The sequence below is a fragment of the Tyto alba genome, unplaced genomic scaffold, assembly GCF_018691265.1.
Source record: "Tyto alba isolate M040663 unplaced genomic scaffold, T.alba_DEE_v4.0 Super-Scaffold_41, whole genome shotgun sequence".
Classification (NCBI taxonomy): Eukaryota; Metazoa; Chordata; class Aves; order Strigiformes; family Tytonidae; genus Tyto; species Tyto alba.
This window is the reverse complement of record NW_024881317.1, coordinates 24,159,727-24,173,590: the sequence shown is the minus strand read 5'-3', so window position 1 is coordinate 24,173,590 and position 13,864 is coordinate 24,159,727.

The window sequence follows — 13,864 nt, the reverse complement described above, 5'->3', positions numbered from 1 at the left end:
CAAAGATATGTTTTTTATGGTCCCTTTACAACCCGAGGACCGGGATCGCTTTGCCTTCACCTGGGAAGGACAACAGTACACCTTTACACGACTCCCTCAAGGATACAAGCACTCACCCACACTAGCCCACCATACTCTAGCACAAGAGCTGGAAACAATCCCCAGAAAATCAGAGGTGAAGATTTATCAATATATAGATGATGTACTCATAGGAGGGAGTCAGGTAGAAGAAGTTAGAGAAACTCAGCAGGACATTATCACCCATCTAGAAAGTATAGGGTTGACAATTCCACCTGAGAAAATTCAAACCCCATCAAGTGAGGTAAAATTTTTGGGAATCTGGTGGAAGGGAGGGATGACGTGTATCCCACCAGATACTCTCTCCTCCCTCGATCAGATCAAAATGCCTGAGTCAAAGAAAGACTTACAGCATGCACTAGGGTTGCTTGTGTTTTGGAGGAAACACATTCCCGATTTTTCAATTATTGCTAGGCCCTTGTATGACCTGCTGAGAAAGAGAGCTCAGTGGGAATGGACCGAGGTCCATGAGGAGGCTTTACAGTTGTTAGTGTTTGAAGCGACTGCCTATCAAGCCTTGGGTCCAATTCACCCAACAGATCCAGTTCAAATTGAATGGGGATTTGCCAAGACTGGACTGTCCATACATTTATGGCAAAAAGGACCAGAGGGTCCGGTTAGGCCAATTGGTTTCTATTCTCGCAGCTTTAAAGATGCTGAAAAAAGGTATACAACCTGGGAAAAAGGTCTATTTGTGGTTAGTCTGGCTCTGAGAGAAGCCGAACGCACCATTCGGCAACAGCCTATAGTTCTCAGAGGCCCATTCAAAGTGATCAAAGCAGTTTTGGCAGGAACTCCACCCCCTGACGGGGTGGCCCAGAGAGCCTCCGTGCGAAAGTGGTACGCACAAATAGAGCACTATTGTGAAATTTTTTCGGTAACAGAAGGAGCCACAAAAGTGTTAAATATACAAGAGGAGGTAGACCCAGATAGGGAAACACCTGAGCTTTTGTCTGTAATACAAGTAGCTCCTCCATTTTCTGGACAATTGCAGAACGTCTGGTTTACAGATGCCTCATCAAAACGAGAGGGAAAAATTTGGAAATATCGAGCTGTGGCACTCCAGGTAGACACCAAGAAACAGATCATTACTGAAGGAGAAGGTAGCGCACAAGTAGGGGAACTAATTGCTGTGTGGAGCGTTTTCCAACACGAGGCTCAATCTGCTTCTTCTGTCTATATCTACACTGACTCTTATGCTGTGTTCAAAGGCTGCACTGAATGGCTTCCATTCTGGGAACAAAATGGATGGGAGGTCAATAGAATACCTGTATGGCAAAAGGAAAAATGGCAAGATATCCTTGCTATTGCCAAGCAAGGGAAATTTGCAGTAGCATGGGTAGCATCTCATCAACAGGATGAGACCCCAGTGAGTCGGTGGAATGCTGAGGTGGATGAACTAGCCCGGCTGGCACCCCTACAAAGCACCCAGGTAGCAGAAAATTGGGAGAATCTATTGGAATGGCTACATGTAAAATGGAAACATTCAGGAGTGAAGGACCTCTATTGCGAGGCACAGGCCCGAGGGTGGCCAGTTACCAGGGAAGAATGTAAAACCTGTATATCTTCCTGTGAGCAATGTCGTGTCCGACTGGACAGACACCCTCTGGAGGGCGACCCCCTGCACTTGAGAGAGGGAAAAGGCCTATGGGAGGCCTGGCAGATTGACTACATTGGTCCCTTTCGAAAGTCAGAAGGGAAACACTATGTATTAGTAGGTGTAGAGATAATATCTGGACTAGTGCAAGCTAAAGCGTGTGCTAAGGCAACAGGAGAAAACACAATAAAAGCCCTGAAGGAATGGTTTGGAATTTTCCCCAAACCACAGTCAATCCAATCAGATAATGGCTCACATTTCACAGCCAAAGTGGTCCAAGAGTGGGCAGCCCAGGAGGGAATTTCGTGGGTGTTTCATACCCCGTATTACCCACAAGCAAATGGAATAGTGGAAAGAACAAACGGTCTGCTAAAACGCTTCCTCAAACCGCATAAACCAGGATGGGCTGAGCGAGTGGGGGATGCAGTGACCAGCGTCAACAGTCGCTGGGGAGCAAATGGATGCCCAAAGATCACAGCATTCTGTCCAAAACCTCCAGCAATCATGCCAGCCCCACATGGTCCTGATCAGCCCAGCAATTCATCCTATTTTCCAGGACAACCCGTTTTGGTTGAACTTCCCACAGTGGGCAAAGTACCACTGGTGTTGGACACACCCCTCAATAAATACACCTGGAAGGCGAAAGATGCCTGTGGGAAAACCCATAAGATTCACACTAGATGGATTGTTCCCTCTTTCTAACCCGAGAAGCGAATTTGTCTTTTTGTTTCACTTTCAGGAAGAAGCAAGCGACACAGACGCACTTGCAGGAGCGAAGCAGACACAGATCTTAGTGTAATCAGATCAGGATGTGTATGTTAATACTTGCTATATTATTTTGTGGATTTACCTATAAGAGTGAAGGGAAGCCAATTCTCCCATCACTTACCCCCAACCCATATGACCCCTTCAAGGATAATGAGTTTGTTTTGTTAGCAAAAACTGTAAGTCAAACCTTTAATCTGAGTCATTGTTGGGTTTGTGGAGGACCTTTAGGTTTATCAAGTTGGCCGTGGGTCTCCACACCCCTAACTCCAGCACAAATTGTAAGCAATTATAGCGAAACTGACAACACCACCTGGGACGACAGTGAAACATGGCCAATCCAATTTCCTACTAGGGGCAGATATTGCTTAAACCGCACCCAGAAGGGAGGGGTCAATGTGGGAGAAAGCAGGTGTCAGTGGACACTCACACATAAATTAGTTAACAAAGATAGAGGTGTTTACATATGGATGTGGCTTGATGAAAACGGACGTAGCAGAGGGTTTAAAGGATTTTGGTCAGCCAAAAATGAAACCTTATTTGCCCAATGGCCTGGCAACTACATTTACCATCAAATTTGTGAGTGGAAGAACTATACTGGTGCCTGGTATTGTACAGGCCGGACAAACAATAGCCCAAATAGTTTTTTCAGCCCTTTGGGAAATGAAAATACAACCTATTTCCAGTTCCCAAAGGCTGCAGCTGGACCATTTGCTGAAGGTGCCAAAGCCAGAAAAGGCCATTACTGGATTTGTGGATATACTGCCTACAAGCAATTACCAGCAAACTGGTCAGGGATTTGTTATGTAGGGATTATCCGACCTCTGTTTTTCCTTCTCCCAGAGGAGGGTGGTCCTCAATTGGGAATAAGACTATATGATAAATTAGGGAATACAAGGATTGCCCGCAGCAAGCGATCTGTTGAGTTTAACATAGGTGGAACTCAAAAGTGGGGGGAAAATGAATGGCCTCCTGAAAGAATAATTGAGCATTATGGGCCTGCCACCTGGAATCCCAGTGAACCAATATCAGGGGCAAGGGAACCGATTTATAATTTGAACCGCATAATCCGATTACAAGCAGTCTTGGAAATTATTACTAATAAAACTGCCAATGCAATAAACCTTTTAACTCAACAATCTCGCCAGATGCGCACGGCAATCCTTCAACACCGCATGGTTTTGGATTATTTGCTAGCCGAAGAAGGAGGAGTATGTGGAAAACTAAATGTATCTAATTGTTGTTTGGAAATAGACGATGTCGGTGAAGTAGTCCTTCAACTGACCACTGATATTAGGAAGCTAGCCCATGTCCCCGTTCAAACATGGAACGGCTGGCAGGGTGATTTATGGTCTTGGTTACCCGGAGCACCATGGGTGAAACAGCTTTTATTCTACCTACTATGTGCAGTTGTCGCCTTAATGTTTTTGCCATGTGTTATTCCTTGCTTTGTTCAGTTAATCCAACATGTTGTGACCAACATGCAATTTGCTACTACTGTTTCACCTGATGGCGTTAAGCAAATTCGAGCTGTGCGCCGAACTGCACAGTCAACCGTACGGGTCATATAGTAATGAACTATCAGACACTCCGTAAACAATAATCAACAATTTATTAGCAAACAAGAAACTAGAATAATTAACTGTATAACAATCCAGCAAAGTCCCACGCGACACAATCAGAAAGAGAGAAAATAAGAAACAAAGATATCCCCACCCATGAGTTCAGCACTGTCCTTCAGATGTTCTCCTTCGAGCTCTTGTTACCCCTGCTCACGGGGGTGATAGCGATAGAGAGAGTCCAAGAATAACAGTCATGCGCCGTGTGGTAACTCCGCTGATGAATAACATTTTCTTTTTTTGAACTATAAGTCTGTTTCCCTCACCTCAACAAGGGTTAGAGGGCTCCTTAGTGGTCTTCGTGGTCTTGGAGGATTGGGGGGAGGCGGCGATCTTCTCCGACACCAGCCACGGGACAATCCCTCGCATACCACGATGGCAACGACCATCACCACCAACACGATGAAAAATCCCAACAGCAGGGCTGCGCACACGGGATCGTCCCCTACTCCCATCTTCCCAAGATTGCAATCCAGCGGGATCGGTAAGATTAGTTGGGATAGCCCAGCCCCAGGCTAGCGGCTTGACTGAGGAAGGTCCAAGTGCGCAATGAGCAGCCTACCCAGAATGCCCGTGTTGCCTAGATCTGGGCCGGGCCTTGCAGTTGTTTTTTTTCCATCCGGGTATAACCGAACCTTAGAGACCCTCCAACAGCACATGCGCTTTGGGCTGGGGGCGTGGAAATCCATTTTCCTGCTGCGTATGTGGACCCTGACTCCAGATCCCTGCGGACTAGGTGGATTGACCAGTTGCGCTCTCACTTTTGTAAACAATGGAACATGCTTATGTATGGGTAGCATTTTATTATGCATCCTTAATGTTGGTAGCTCTCGCTTTGTTTGCCTTCTTACTACATATCTTTTGCCCTTGTAAATGTTCTTCTTTTAAGTGCCCATGCTTACGCCGACCACCATCTCCTTCACCTCCCCGCCCCCAAAGTCCGGGAGCACATCCCTCATCCCAGCCTGAGACGCATGCTGTTTAAGTAGGTTTAGGTAGGAAACTGTTGATTGGTAGTGTTATTGTTACCTTTTTCTATGTTTGATTGGAATATTAGTGCTGTTATGAACAGTGATATTGTTTTGTTTGATTACCTTTGTTTAATTTGGGAATAGAAATTTCTAGGCCCAAACGACGCATGCACTTTAGGATAAGGGGGTGTGGAAAGCTATTCTCCCTTCCGCGCATGCTGATCCCAACTCCGGCAGACCATACTGCGTGAACTGCCAGGGCCTCAGATACTTTGGGGTATTTTGTTAAAAAATGGACCTGCTGTTTGGTTTACTTTTAACTCATGTGTTGGCCTCTAGTGTGTTAACTATTCTCTTAATTGTTATTATAATACTTCTTTCTTGTGGCTGTAAATGTAAACCATGTCGACTGCCGTCACGTTCTTCTGGTAATGAGTCGGAGCCTTAGAATAGATTTATAAGATGTTTTGGTTTTGTAAAATTAGGTACTTGTTAAGAATATTGTTAAGGACATGTTATTGATGGAAAATTTGCCGGGGAGCGAGTTTGTTGTTATATTGCTCTATTTCTGGCCTTTCTCTCTCTTTCTTTTCTGTTATCTTTCACACCACCACGACAGACAGCAATGTTGAGCCACGGGGTGGTGTAGGAGACTGTGTAGGTCTTTGTTTGTCTCAACATCGCTGCTGCACCACTACCACTTCCTGGCCTCCGCATCCTGTTGATGCGACAGAGTACGCCTTGAAGGAGACGGGTAGTCCCCGAAGAAACCACGACGTCTGCCCGAAGCGCAAATAACAACATCCCTGGCAGTACCAGCCAGACTGCACCTGCGTGGTCGGGAGGAAATTGAGGCGAGGAAGATGTGCAGAGGCTGAAGGCACCGTGGGCCGACCCTCGCCAACGAGACCACCACGACCACCGGGGCATGCGCACATGGAGGTCCACGGGGCGGCACATATTACAACGAGCTCTGTGGAAATGGGCGGACTTTTCCAGGAAATCGTGGGGACTAAGGCGATAAAAGGACTGCGTACTCTGTACTGAGGTGTGAGTTTCTTGTGTGCGGGCGTTTTTTTTGTGTGCGGACGTTTTGCGTACGGGCGTTTTGTGTGTGTACGCGTATGTGTGTGCGTGCACGTATGTGTGTATGAGTGCATGTGGGCTCCCAAAACATCTCTCTTGTGGACTTCGGCGGAGCTTGGAGCTTGGACCATCATTGATTGCACCGAGACTGAGCCAACGGGACATCGCGGGCTCGTGGTGGTGGTGATTAATCTTGCCGCATCTTTACCGTTTTCTAGCTTAGGGATTCCAACTCTCTCTTCCTCTTTCTCCCTGTCCTATCGCTCTTACCAGCCGCTTGTTTAATAAAGGTTACAAGGTTGCCCGGCATCTGACCTCGTTTGTGTCTTAATCTCGCTCTTGGGATCGTTTAAGAACCCTCCCTGATATCGAATCGGGACATCCCCGATATCGGATCGGGACAGAAGGCAGCCATGCTCACCACTATTCCAGCAACACTCCTGGGGGCACTGGTTCCTCCTGCTCCTCCAGGTCAGAGCCTGGACGGCCTCCTGCTCCTCCACTTCACAGACTGGCCGCATCCCTATTTCAGCCCTCAGCACACACAGTTCCTCAAGATGCTCCTCACGTTCCCCCTCTCGACTGCAACCACCTCTCGTCCTTGCTCTGCATGCAGAGAGGCACTGCCACAGGTACCATCTCCACACAGAGTCCTTACAACCACTTTCCAAATATCCCTGCTCCACAGCCAAAAGGCAATAGGGGCTACTTTCATCTAATGCTGGAAATTATTGTTTTGTGGATGTTTAAAATTTTTGTCCATGCTCAGGAATATGGCAATGCATGCTGTTTTGCCAATTGACGGGGTTAACACAAAGGACGCAGACGCCAAGCTAAAGAAATAGGCTTATTTTACTTTAGTTTAAAATAGCAGAAAGAATAAGCAAGGTAATGCACCTAGACATTACTATTTAAAGCTAGCTATAGTGATTAAGAAAGATACATCACCAATTGCCCTCATACTTTACCATCATCCAGATCCGTGCATCAGGTGGGGAGCCCCATCACAGTGAAGGGTCGGAGAGCCTTTCCCGGCAATTGGGAAGTCTTACGCAGTGCGTCCACTCGTAGGTGAGGTCTCCGTCTTTGCTGTGAGAGGGTCCAGCTTTTATACAGTTTAACAAACAAGTCTAAACAAAACGCACAGGAGATATCTGGTAGATTGATATGCCTCACTCAGGCATGTCCGGATCTGGCCAGGATCCTGGGCATGTCTGAGGAGTTTCTGTTTTTCTTTACATTTGGGATTTATAGCTACTTCCTATTGTTTACTTATAGTTCCCAGGGATTGTTCCCAGGGTTACATTTTCATGCTGATAAGATGCCGGTTGCTTCAGTCTGCTGATAAGATGCTGATTGCTGGTCGGGGAATTCACTCAGAAGTCAACTTTGGTTTGAGGCTTATTGTTTGGGCCCCTTTTTGTTTCACATGCCGGGGCAGGGAAAAAAAACCAAAACCAAAACCAAAAAAACTGGACATGCTTATTACACCAAAGCAAGCTCTCTCCTATCTGCCTACAAGTCATCCACACCTCACATTTACTCTCACCATACCTTTCTTCACACCTTTTTGGAGGTGCTGCTGGGAGATCGCCATTTTCCCCTAACTAGTGCTCCAACCGTACTGCTCACAGCAGGACTGGAGTGTCCCTCAGATAATTTTGAAATCAAAGGTAGGGGTTAATAGCCCACTCCACATTTACTAATGTGCTTGGTTATAGCTACAGAGCTGCCTTCCCTTCTTCCCTGGAAGCAGCAGGGATGCCAGCTGGAGAGTGAACCCATCCACCCCATGTCAGGACATCCTAGATGCCCAGCTGAGGACAAGGCGCTGGGATCTACAGCCACCGTCCCTGTGGTTAAACCTCCAAAGACTTCTGGAAAGCTGGTACCTCCCATGCTTCGTGCAGGTATGAACCACGGGGCTTCTAGTGAAGCATGGATGAAAAAATCCTGGGGAGGCGGGTGTCACTGCACAAGGCATGTGCTCAGCAGGGCAGAGAGGGCTGCGGCAGGTAGTTGTGGCCGAGTGGTGAAGACGATGGACTAGAAATCCATTGGGTTTTTCCTGCACAAGTTTGAATCCTACCAACTATGGGGTGCAGTCCTGCTTTGGGCTGCCTGCAAGGACCATGCTGCAGCTGAGGAACTTGAAACCCCCTTGACTAGAGCACTGCTAATGCAACTTGCTTAGAGTAATGCACACTGTCTAGGACAGTGACCTGAAGACACCCCCTAAACTGACTCTCAGTCACTGGGAATTCCACTGTCAATAGTTACCAATTCCATGAGGGGCTTCCTTGCCTGATGTGCTTCTTGGCATATGGTTAGGGTTGGCCGGTCCTATCAGCCAATCACAGGTCTTCCTGAGAGAAGGTGGGCAAGGCGGGGCCAAGAACTGGCTGTTAGACTCTCACAGAGCAGTATGAAAACATCTTGGTTATGATGTGGAATAAGAAAATGGCATCTCCCTGCCACAAAATGGCAGCTGAAAGGAAATGGCAGCCCCCGTGTGTGCAGGGGAAAGTCCTTCCTTGTCAGATGTACTTGCAGGGATATGGGGAGGGGTGGCAGGTCCTTCCAGCCACTCACAACAGACCACATCACAGGGAGAGGGCACTGCCTTCAAGGGAAATTGTACACCTGGCTGTCTGCCAGGGATGGTTGAGGCCAAGGGGCCTATTTGGACCGAAGTGGAGGGCAGAGCACCCGGTCCGCCTTATCTGGGGTAAAAGTACTCCCTCTACTACTGACAGCCATCACTCCAAGTGATCAGTGATGTGGAGGTGAGGGATTTGCTGTGGGAAATATGGGATACGACCCAGTCTGGGCCAGTGGGCATGGGGATTGACCAAAGCAATCACCCACCACCCAACCCAGTGGCTGCACAAGGCAGATTTTAGCTAAGAAATAGTAGAGTCCTGTGTCACAAGAATTCGCAAGTGGCCTGTGCTGACTGAGGAGAGAGCCTGGGACTCAAAGTATAGAATTACAAGAGTACATATGCAGGCATGTGCACGAGGTGTCCCGGCAAAAGTAGGGGCACCCGGAATTTAGTTTTGCAGGGAGTACTTACACCTTTCAAATGTTCAGGTACAACACAACTTGACTGACCAGCAAGACCCACATTACTCACAAGTTGCAACGGGGCTAATGCCAGCTGCCCTTCTATGAAACGAAGTGACAGGGGGTGCAGTGTGTCCCTGGAAGAGCTGCCCAAGACATAGTGACCTCTCCACCAGTGACAGTATTCTTAAGTCAGTGGGACAAGGCACGGAGCCTGCTGAGGTAGCTGAGAAGTTTGGTTCGCTTGGAGCAGCGGACCAGAGCAAAGGGCTTCCAGTGGTTCTTTCCAACCGTCATTACTCTGGGGGGCACTGAGTCTCATGGGCCCTTGAGCAGCCACCAAAAGGCAATGCCTTGGAAGGCAGCAGCAGCACAAGATTGCACAGAAGCACCAGCCGTTTCATCAACAGTGCTAAAATATGTGGAAATTTCCTTGAGGAAAGTGGCGCTTTAGGACTATGAGCTCTGGTATCCCTGGCACATCTGAGGCTGGGCCACCATGTCCACTGAAGTCCAGAGCAGGGTGACTCATGTTTGCCTGCAGCTCTGGGTTTTTCCCAACTCCTCCACATCACGATGACTCCCAGGTGCTGTGGGAGACTGATGTGCGACGCCCGTTTGGAGATTGAAATGCATGGAACGTGCCGCCCCATCCCTGACCCAGGAAAAAGGGCCATGAGCTTTTGGCTCCCTGCCCTGAGCCTCTCCTGAAAAGCAGGCCATCCAGGCCTCTGGCTTCTAGGCTGACAGTGATGAGCTAAACAGGTCATTTTGCCTGTGGGTTTATTTCACGGAAGGATGCACGCATCTCTTTGACCACACTCCTATGCCTCAATTTGCCTGTGTCCCACAGGTTCTCCACATCCCAAGATGACCCCTGAGGACTGGTTGGAAGAATTGTGAAGGCCTTGTCATGTCATCCTAGGGACAGTGCTACTGAGATCCCAAGGAGATATCGCTTGAGAGCGACTGGCCTCAATCTGTGGCCTACTCTTTCTCATTATGGATCTGCTATGGTCCCTGGCCTTGTGGGCAGAAAACATAGGCTTTTTCAGAGCCTGACAAATGTTGGAAGGGTCCTTGTGGCCCTCATTCCTTCCCGCAAGCAGCTTCCCTCCAGACCACAATGGTAACTTTCCTGGCCATGCGTTTTGCTCAACAGATGCCACCATCTCCTGTGAGCCCATGATGACTCGCATAGAGAGAGATGTCTCCCAGTGCTAGCCAAAATATGCACTAAAGCCCTTTTTCAAGAGCAAGGTGATCAAAGGGGCTCAGCTGTGGGGAGGTCTGTCCACCGGTATTTATACCTTCAGCAAATGGTTGCTTAGCAAAAGGACAAGCGTTCACTCTCTGATCTGTGTTTCAGCTTTGACACCTTCACCAAGATATGTTTCCTCCTACACCTGCGGTAGCTGCAACACAGGTGCTGTCCACGCCAGAAACTTCACAGATGGCTCAGCGTGTTAGATCACCCACACAGTTGCTCGCTCACACAGCCCAGCCTGATGCTCCCTGGCACAGCCAGCAATCACGCTTCAAAGTCACATCAAATCAGCTCCGAAGTGCTTTCAGTGGAGAGCCTTGGGCTAACTGAGGGAGACGTCTATCTCCCAGTGGGTCTATATAGACTGGCAGGAGATGGTGGGCGAAGAGACTCACATCTGCAGAGATGCAGTAAAACTCAATGACAAGGAAGGATCATTGTGGGCAGGAGTGAGGGCCACGAGGACCTTGCTCACGCTCAACAGGCTCTGCCACAGCCTGTTTTTTATGACCACGTATCCAGGGAATGAAGGCACGTTTTTAAACGACAGGGAGCAGACCAGAGGATCAGGCAGGTCTCTTTCAGGTAATGTCTCCATGGGATCTCCATCGCCATATCCCTTGATTAACTTAACATTAAGCTTGGTCTGCTCAGAGCAAGAGGTTGTCCCAGAGCCATTCCAGAAGAACCATCCATCCCACATCATTCTGGGCTGCACTCACTCTCGTGGGTCCCTGAGCAGCCACTGGCAGGCAATGCCTTAGAAGGCAGAAGCTGCACGAGGTTGCACAGAAGCACCAGTTGATTCAGGAATGGTGCTAAAATGTGCTTTTCCTTACAGAAAACCGCAAATTGGGACTATGAGTTCTGGTATCCCTGGCACAACTGAGGCTGGGTGACCGTGTCCACTGAAGTCCACAGCAGGGTGAGTCCTGCTTGACAGCAGCTCTGGGATTTTCCCAACTCTTCCACATCATGATGACTCCCAGGTGCTCTGAGACTGATCCGATGTGCCTTTGTAGCGTGAAATGCATGGAATTGGCCACCCCCTCTCTGAATCAGGAAAAAGGGCCATGAGGTTTTCATTCCCAGCTGTTCACCTCTCCTCCTAATCAGGCAAGCCACACCTCCGTCCTCTGGGATGACCTTACAGAGCCAAACGGGTCAATTTGGGTGTGGGTCTCCTTCAGGGAAGGACGCGGGCAAGCCTTTGATCACAAAACCAGTCTGTGGTAAAGCCTGATGAGCGTAAACAAGGTCCCTGTGGCCATCATCACCCCTGCCCACAGGGGGCTTCCCTCCACCTCACAGTGGTCTTTCCTTGACATTGAGCTTTGCCACATCCCTGGAGTGGTGCGTCTCTCCTCCCATATAGGATTGTGCAGTCTTGAACATCTGCCTGAAGTTACCCACTGCCTCCTGTGTGTCTACGATCACTCAGGAAGGGAAATGTCCTACAGGTTTTAGACTGAGTGCCTGCAAAGAAAGCATTTGAGAGAAGAATTGAGGTGCCCATTTCACCATGACACGTGGACTAGTTAACCACGAAGAGGGCAATGAGACCAAAGGAATTTGTATGAGGCAAGTCAACTAAAAATATCTGTCTGTCCTGCGTAAGAACTCAGAGTTAATTGACTTTATAAACCTGGGATACAGATGAATGATTTTGATGTTCGATGGTATGAAAAAGAGGACAATATGTGGGATGTAAGAAGCGAGGGCTTAATCACCAGGGAAGCCTTGGGAAGCGGAAACTCCTAGGTGTTCAGATGCTTCATGAGCAAGGAATGTTTGTGGCCCCACAGGGCTCTGGGACACAGCATAAAAGCCTGCGCTGCTCCAGGCTCTGCATCCTCCTCTCTTGCTTCACTTTCCTCGACGAACGAGGTAAGTCTGGGTCTACTCCATGTCTCTCTCTGTAGGCAGAATTGCTGCCATGGTGGCATCTCAGGTTGATATTTCTCTGCCTCAGCATGGTCCCGCAATTGAACAGTTGAAGGGCTGTCACCTCTGTCCATTTTTTGTAGAGCTGGCTGTGGAGAAATGGGAAGAGGGTGTTCTTTCAAGCAGAAGGGTATCAATGGGGCTCAGCTGTAGGGGTGTCTGCCTCACCAGAATTTGCACCCGCGGCAGATGTTCTCTAACCAATTGGCCAAGTGCTTCATCAATGCAACAACAGTTGTTCTGGAGATGGGGTATGATCAGGTGCTTTAAACCCACTGGGCTTGGTCCTATCCCAAAGTGGGTCAACGTTCCTGCACTGTGCTACCCAGAGGAGTGCATTACGAGCTGTAAGAAGACTATGTGTGTTTAAGAGGTGATTTCTGAGACACCCATTCAACGCAGCCCATTTGTGCTGGGATACTTGCATCAATCTTCGTCTGTGCTATTGTACTGGGAAATGCAGTAGGAGGTCCTGGTGCAATCAGCAGCCAGTTAGGCACATCTTTGCTCCCAGTGTTTCAAATCCAACTTAGGGGAATACGTCATGCACGTTGTGTGTGTTAGAGAGATCAGGTGCAGGCATTTCCTGCACCTGCAGCTAGAAATGGAGATGGAGAGCAGCCAAGTGTATCTGCAGAGAGAGCTGTGGACATGAGAGCCAAGTTGATGTTTGGGTCTGTGTTTCCTTCCTGCTCTGTGTTGCAGCTTTGCTTCCTTCACCGAGAGATGTCTTGCTTCAGACCCTGTCCCCCACGGCCCTGCTGTGCCTCTGGCCCAACCCCACTTGCAAGCAGCTGCAGTGAGCCCTGTGTCGCCCGCTGCGCTGACTCGACGGTGTTCATCGAGCCCTCGCCGGTGGTGGTGACCCTGCCGGGCCCCATCCTCAACTCTTTCCCTCAGAGCACGGCTGTGGGATCGTCTCTGTCAGCTGCTGTTGGGAGCTCCCTCAGTGCCAGTGGGAGTTCCCATCTCTTCTGGGGGCTCCCTTGGTCTGGGCGGGTCCGGGATGTGTCTGCCTGTCCCCCGCTGCAGTCTGAACTGCTGAAGCTGGCGGCTCATCCCTTCAGGAGCAGGACGGAAGACGGGACCCTGCAGCAGCAGGTCATGGACATGTCTTGAAGGCAGGCTGGGTGTCCTCATGGCACCTGGCAGGAGTGACCTTTGTCCACTTCTCCTCGTTGCATGGCTGGCGTGGCCGTGTCTCCTCTGGCTCTGTTTTTCTCTGAGCCCTCCAGAAAGGGCTCGTTCTCTTCTGCTTTGCTGAAGCCCCTGCTGAAGGGGAGACGGTGCTGGAGTTAGGGACTGCTCTTGGTGGGCTGCCATTGCCACCAGGGAGAGCAGAATGGGAAAAGGCAAGCGCTTTGTGTGCAGCTTGTCCTTGGGAAACGGGCCATACTCTGTGCGTCCCTCAATCCTGCAGATGTGTTTCTTGGTCTCTGTTCTGTGCCACTGCATTTCCTCCTTCTCATTA